Genomic DNA, 7,756 nt, shown 5'->3' with positions numbered 1-7,756 from the left:
ATCATTGTTATTTTCCGGGCAATCGGGTCACCAGAGACCCGATCAGCCCGGAACCCCGCAAGTCCTTGTCATTAGTCAGTCACTAACTGACTGACTAATGACAATGATCTGCGGCAGGGGACCAGTCTGATTGGTCCCCAGCTGCATAGTGTCATCGGTCAGCTGTCCAGAACAGCTGAGATGACGTTTCTATCACCATGCCAACGGACATGGTGATAGAAAATGTATTGGACGTGTATACACGTCCATTTGCGTTAAGTCACAGAAAAAATGTACGTGTATACACGTCCATTTGCGGGAAGGGGTTAATTGTATGGACCTGCAGAATAAAGATAAAGTGTGATTTTCACTGAAAAGTTCCCTACGTAGAATCTGAAGCCCCCAAAAGTTACAAAATGATGTGGGTTTTTTTCAGTTTTGCCCTTGAGGGCTTAAAAAAAAAAATTGAAAAAAAGCCATCCCATAATGTCCAGATGTATAATGTAAGCTCAGAGCAGATACAGGTTACTGATGATCTCCTTATCGGTGTGTGGCTTGGCCACTGCTGGTGATGTCACACATGTGATCTCATAGAACCTGTTGGGGCCTATAGAAAGGGCTGCGGCCCTACAGACAGTGTCAGTCTTTGCTGGCTTGGGCTTTGGGAGTGTTCATCACTATGGGTCTGCCGATTGGGAAAAAGCAAAAACACAGTCAAGTCACCTCAGGTACCCCTACTATGGGAGGGAGAATAGTGCCGGCTTTACCATCACAGCCGGCACCGGTAGCTCCAACCTCTCAGCCGGCTATTCCATCAATGCCGGCTGCGGCTCCTACATCTTACCCGGCTATACCATCTGCACCGGAGGACATGGAGACTGAAGGGAGGCAGTTCCCTGATGACGTCGACATGTCTGATGTGGAGCCGAAGAGGAGGCGTTTCTCGTACGACCCGGACGGGTCATGCATCATGGAGGACGTCAGCTACCCCAACTGGTTATGGAAGTGGAGGAGATAGGAGGCGATAGAAGGCGATAGGAGGAGATAGAAGACCATAACCAGTAACATCATCAATAACATCTAATAACATCAATAACATCAACAACATCAACACCATCTATTGGGGACTCACTAGAGGTAAGAACTTTACAGAATCATCTCCTCTTCTCTTCTACAATTGCTCAAAGACTAAATATTTATTTATTAATTCATTTCTCTGGTTTCTCTGCAGTTCCCCAATAACATCTATAACATCTGAGACCCCGAAAGACTCATCCGATGAGGAGACCTCAGTGTAGAAGATCAGCGGCAGCCGCCATATCTGATCCAGCCCCTTCCAGCCTCTCCGCAGAGAAGAAAGACATCGCCATGCTCTGACCTCTGACAACATTTTATATGTTGGGATATTTATAATAAAACATATATATGTTTTACCTTATGTTAATGTTTCATCTCATTAATACTCAGGGGACAATAGAATGGTATAGAAAAGTCACATATATTTGCCCAAGGTTTGTCTTGAGTGAAAATTTGCATCCTTACCAACTTTGTGTACAGCTGAGGTGACAGTTTGAAAAGTGGGAGGGTCTTAGGGCAAGGGGGAGGGGTTTTCCAAGGCTTATATGGGGAGAGGAAAAGTTGCTGAGTTGCCCATAGCAACCAATCAGATCACTTTTTTCAGTTTTCATAGGCCTTTTCAAAAAAATGAAAGCAGCAATCTGATTGGTTGCTATGGGCAACGCAGCAATTTTTCCTCTGGATGGGTTTTGATAAATCTCCCCCAAAGTGCTACTGTCACCAACGCTGGGACCGCTGTGTGATGGACGCACAGGTTTTCATTGCACGCGACCCTGACCTACTGGCATGAATTTACAGCAGTGTTTCCCAACCAGGGTGCCTCCAGCTGTTGCAAAACTACAACTCCCTGCCGAAAGCTGTCCGGGCATGCTGGGAGTTGTAGTTTTGCAACAGCTGGAGGCACCCTGGTTGGGAAACACTGACATGGGGAAATATTGGTCACCATTACATGGGGGATATTGGTCTGTGTAGAGCTGGGGTCTCCATTACATGGGGGAGGATATTGGTCTGTGTATAGTTGGGGTCACCATTTTATGGGGGGGAGATATTGGTTTGTGCATAGTTGGGGTCACCATTTTATGGGAGGGATATTGGTCTGTGTAGAGCTGGGGTCACCATTTTATGGGAGGGATATTGGTCTGTGTAGAGCTGGGGTCACCATTTTATGGGGGAGATATTAGTCTGTATATAGTTGGGGTCACCATTTTATGGGGGGGGGTATTGGTCTGTGTAGAGCTGTGGTCACCATTTTATGGGGGTATATTGGTCTGTGTATGGTTGGGGGGGTCACCATTTTAAGGGGGGGGATATTTGTCTGTGTATAGTCGGGGGGTTACCCAAACACTGTTCTCACGTTCTCACCGGGTGACACCAACCTAATGGGGGTGACACCAAGACGGTCCGCAGCACCCCCCCTCCCCAGCTCCTCCGACACCCCCGGTCACCGGCAGCCCCCCCTCCCCCCGGCATTCACCAGCGCTGTGCGCCCGTCCAACCGCACCCCCCCCCCGGCATTCACCAGCGCTGTGCGCCCGTCCAACAGCATTCACCTGCGCTGTGCGCCCGTCAGCACCCATCCTCCCCCCGCCCTTCATCGCCGCTCTGCGCCAGTCCGTCAGCACCACCGCATGGGACGTCAGTGACGTCACTCGCAGGGTGCCCGGAGAGAAGGATCGCTGCGCTGGATGGGTGAGTGTGTGTGTCTGTCTCTCTGTCTGTCGCTATCTCTGTCTGTGTGTGACTGTCTGTGTGTGACTCTGTGTATGTGTGTGTGTGTATGTATGTGACTGTGTGTGACTCTGTGTATTTGTGTGTGTGTGTGTATGTATGTGACTGTGTGTGTGTTGCAGGGGGACCCAGGAGCGCTACACCCCTGCCCACAATCATTTCTTGTATTGGAATTGTGTGTGTGTGTGACTCTGTGTTTGTGTGTGTGTGTGTGACTCTGTGTGTGTGTCTGTGAGTGTTTCTCTCTGACTGTGTGTGTGTTTGTGTGTGTGTCTCTGTGTTGTATGTGGTTTTTTTGTGTGTGTGTGGGGGGGGGGGGGGGTTAAACAGCAATCTGATGTGGGGAGACTTTGACCCATTGTGGGGAACCTGCAAGGGAACCTGCGGCCTATTGTGGGGTAACTACTACCAAATGTGCGGTGTCTATGGTACCTAATGTGGGGATTCTATGCTACCTAATGTGGGGAAACTGCTACCTAATGTGGGGAATCTGTGCTACCGAATGTGGGGAGTCTATGCTACCTAATGTGGGGAAACTGCAACCTAATGTGGGGAATCTGTGCTACCTAATGTGGGGGAACACGTACCAAATGTGGGGAATCTATGCTGCCTAATGTGGGGAAAATATGCTACCTAATGTGGGGGAACAGCTGCCTACCTAAAGTGGGGGAACTGCTGCCTACCTAATGCTCCCCCTGGCAGTAGCACCCTCATCATCCACCAACAACACCCCTTCCCCAGCAGTAGCACCTCCATCAGCAGATCCTGATGGTGGATGATGGCGGTGCTCCTGCCAGGAGGATGATCCTGCCGATGGATGATGGGGGTGATACTGCCAGGGGGGATGGCCAGTTGCACCCTCATCATCCTCCAGCAACACCCCCCCAGTAGTAGCACCCCCCCATCATCCACTAGCAACACCACCAAAAAAAACCTCCCTTGGTAATAGCATCAGCTAACGGATGTTGAGGGGTGTTACTGTGGTTGTGGTATTATATTCAGAGGGTGCACTGTATGGCAACGTTAAATTCAGAGGGCGCAGTTTGTGGTAGTATTATATTCAGGGGTACAGTATGTGGTGGTATATTCAGGGGTACAGTATGTGGTAGATTTATATTCAGAGGGTACAGTATGTGATGGTATTAAATTCAGAATGTACAGTGTGTGGTAGTATTATATTCAGGGGTACAGTATGTGGTAGATTTATATTCAGAGGGTACAGTATGTGATGGTATTATATTCAGAATGTACAGATGTGTGGTAGTATTATATTCAGAGGGCACAGTGTGTGATAGTATTATATTAAGAGGGCACAGTGTGTGGTAGTATTATATTCAGAGGGCACAGTGTGTGGTAGTATTATATTCAGAGGGTGCAGTGTGTGGTAGTATTATATTCAGAGGGTGCAGTGTGTGGTAGTATTGTATTCAGAATGTACAGTGTGTGGTAGCATTATATTCAGAGGGCACAGTGTGTGGTAGTATTATATTCAGAGGGCACAGTGTGTGGTAGTATTATATTCAGAGGGTGCAGTGTGTGGTAGTATTCAGAATGTACAGTGTGTGGTAGTATTATATTCAGAGGGTACAGTGTGTGGCAGTATTATATTCAGGGGTACAGTATGTGGCATATTTATATTCAGAGTGTACAGTATGTGTTGGTATAATATTCAGAATGTACAGTGTGTGGTAGCATTATATTCAGTGGGTATGGTGTATGGAAGGTTTATAATCAAAGAGTATAGTGTATAGTAGTATTATATTTAGAGGATACAGTGTCTGGCAGGTTTATAATAATACTTGTTTTCATATAGAGGATGAGAATGCGCTGACATAGTGAGGAGACGTCTGGGCGTCACATTCTACAGACAGAAGTTTTAGCTGGACCAGGCGGTATGTACCATCTGAATTAGATAAGGGAAGACTATAGAGAAGACGTCACCTGTAGTCACTGATATCATTGTGTATCCTCCTCACTATAGAGAAGACGTCACCTGTAGTCACTGATATCATTGTACATTCTCCTCACTATAGAGAAGACGTCACCTGTAGTCACTGATATCATTGTGTATTCTCCTCACTATAGAGAAGACGTCACCTGTAGTCACTGATATCATTGTACATTCTCCTCTCTGTGTCCTGTAGTCACTTGTCCGTTCTACAGTTAGGTCAGTGAAACTACAACTCCCAGCATAACCTCACCACTGCTCAAAGGGGTACTCTACTGGAAAACATTTTTTTTTTATCAATTGGTGCTAAAAAGTTAAACAGATTTGTAAATTACTTCTATTTAAAAATCTTAATCCTTCAAGTACTTATTAGCTGCTGTATGTGATTCACAGGAAGTTCTTTTCTTTTTAAATTAATTTTCTGTCTGACCACAGTGCTCTGTGCTGACACCTCTGTCCATGTCAAGAACTGTCCATAGTAGGAGCTAATCCCCATAGCAAACTTATCCTGCTCTGGACAGTTCCTGACATGGACAGAGGTGTCAGCAGAGAGCGCTGTGGTCAGACTGGAAAGAACTACACAACTTCCTGTGGAGCATACAGCAGCTGATAAGTACTGTAAGGATTAAGATTTTAAATAGAAGTAATTTAAAAATCTGTTTAACTTTCTGGCACCATTTGATATAAAAGTAAATGTTTTCCAGTGGAGTACCCCTTTAAGTAATTCTGGGAGCTGTATATTTAAATGGTGAAAACTTCTTGAACATTTTCCTATTCTGTGGCAACTGGTATATCTGATTATTATACTGGAATTTCTCACAATGCGCTACAACAGTGGTGTCTGTCACAACAGGCTTAAAACGTGCTGGGGGGGGGAGGTATGGGGTGACACCATTTTCTACCGCACCGGGTGACACCAACCCTAGCAACGCCACTGTGTCTAGTGATGTTATTTGAGCACTGTAAAGCAATATTATCTAGGCATTGCATGGTGGCATTGTTGTCATAGCAATATTATTTATGTTGCATTGTGGTATCATATGCCTATTCTATAACAGTATTAGTTATACATTGCATTGTGGTTTTAGTTGAGCACCATATAGCAATACTATTTATGCCCTTCATTGAGCACTCTTTAGTGGTATTACAAGCGCACCCAATCGTGGTATTTTGTTATTAACTGTATGGTGGTATAGTGATGACCTGTTTTATGGTATTACATGGGCACTGTATGTAAATGTAATAAAGTTTACTAGTCGTTGGCAAAAACTTTTAATATAATGTAGAAAATAACATTATATGTATATTTATAATATACATTGGTTAAAAAAAAATGTGTATATTTTTGTCCCTGCAGCTTTTGCCTGAGTGTCTTTGTGAGGAGACCAAATGTAGGAAGTGAGAGGAGACAAGCCGGGCTCTGTGCACCGAGAACAAGCGGGGTTCTGTGCACCGAGGACAAGTGTGGCACTGTACAGTGAGGACAGGCAGGGCCCTGTGCAGTGAGGACAAGCAGGGCCCTGTGCAGTGAGGACAAGCAGGGCCCTGTGCAGTGAGGACAAGTGTGGCACTGTACAGTGAGGACAGGCAGGGCCCTGTGCAGTGAGGACAAGCAAGGCCCTGTGCAGTGAGGACAAGCAGGGCCCTATACACTGAGGGAAATCAGGGCTTTGTGCAGGCTCCTGGCTTGTCCATCAGGCTGCTATGTTAGCCATGAGTGTGTCACATAGCCCCACTGCACGGAACCTGGCTTGTCTTCAGTGCCCAGAGCCCTGCTTGCCCTCAGTGCCCAGAGCCCTGCTTGTCCTCAGTGCGCAGAGCCCTGCTTGCCCTCAGTGCGCAGAGCCCTGCTTGTCCACCCACACTTCCTGTATTTGGTCTCTTTGCAGAGACACACAGACAATAGCTGCAGGGACAAAAATGATACACATCTTTCAACCAATGTCTATCACAAATATACATATATTGTTATATATTTATTCATTTTTCTACAATTCAGAGTTTGGGCTAAAGGGGCATAACATTAGCAATAGGAACAAAAATAAAATGTCTTCCTTACACCTTAACATAGAGAGGATGGTTGCTTGGCTCTATTGCTGGAGAATGGAACTATGCCTGGTTTCACACAATGTTAGCAGTGTCCAGTGCTGCAAATCAACTATGCTAAAAAAATAGAAGTGTTAATAGTTTATTTTCATCAATTAACAAAATGAAAAGTGAGTGAACAGATAAGAAATCATAATGAGATCAATATTAGGTGTGATAGTATCATTTCTTCTAGGTATACTTGCACACAGTTTTTGGAGGAACTTGGCAGGGAGGTTGTTCCAAACATCCTGGAGAACTAACCACAGATCTCCGTTGGATTTCGGCTGGCACAAATCCTTCTGTCTCTTCACGAAATCCCTGATAGACTTGATAACGTTGAGATCAGGGCTCTGTAGGGATATATAATCAGTTCTAGAACTTCCTTGTTCTTCAGGGCAGGTCGGTCCAGTACAAATTTAAATATAAGTGCGTCTAATAGATGACCCTATAGTTAAATGCAGGGTTGGGCTGATTGAGGAGGGAAGAGCCATTTGCTCCTCGACCTGTCAATCACTCTTGCGGCCACCCGTGATAGGCAGGCAGCCGACGAGGCCCAAGCGTCCATCCTCTGCGCTCCATGCGCATGAGTGACGTCATCATCATGTGCCGGATCACAGACAGGAGAAGAAGTCAAGAAAAAAGGCCCTGCTGAGGACTATGGGTGAGCCTTTTTTTTTTTTTTTTATACTTTGGCTGCACTAAAGGGGACTGCTGCACTAAAACTATCTAAAGAGGGCTGGTGCACTACAGCTACTTAAAGGGGGCTGCTGCCTCAACATTTACCTAAAGGGAGCTGCTGCACTAAAACTATTTAAAGGGGGCTGCTGCCCCTACAACTACCTAAAGGGGGCTGCTGCCCCTACAACTACCTAAAGGGGGCTTCCGCACCTACAACTACCTAAAGGGGGCTGCCGCACCTACAACTACCTAAAGGGG

The 7,756-nt window shown here is 46.0% G+C and overlaps 1 long non-coding RNA gene across 1 annotated transcript in view; it reads left to right on the top strand.

Annotated features, from left to right (window-relative positions):
- Positions 1–4,597: 4,597 nt before the first annotated feature.
- The window catches only part of LOC130296623 (uncharacterized), a 126,375-nt gene continuing 123,216 nt past the window's right edge, over positions 4,598–7,756 (top strand). Inside the window, exon 1 of the long non-coding RNA XR_008849244.1 lies at positions 4,598–4,676. This is a non-coding gene — a long non-coding RNA (uncharacterized LOC130296623). The remainder of the gene's footprint in view (positions 4,677–7,756) is intronic.

This window comes from Hyla sarda, chromosome 12 (genome assembly GCF_029499605.1).
Source record: "Hyla sarda isolate aHylSar1 chromosome 12, aHylSar1.hap1, whole genome shotgun sequence".
Classification (NCBI taxonomy): Eukaryota; Metazoa; Chordata; class Amphibia; order Anura; family Hylidae; genus Hyla; species Hyla sarda.
The sequence above is the reverse complement of the archived record's forward strand: the minus strand, read 5'-3'. Positions and strand labels throughout refer to the sequence as shown.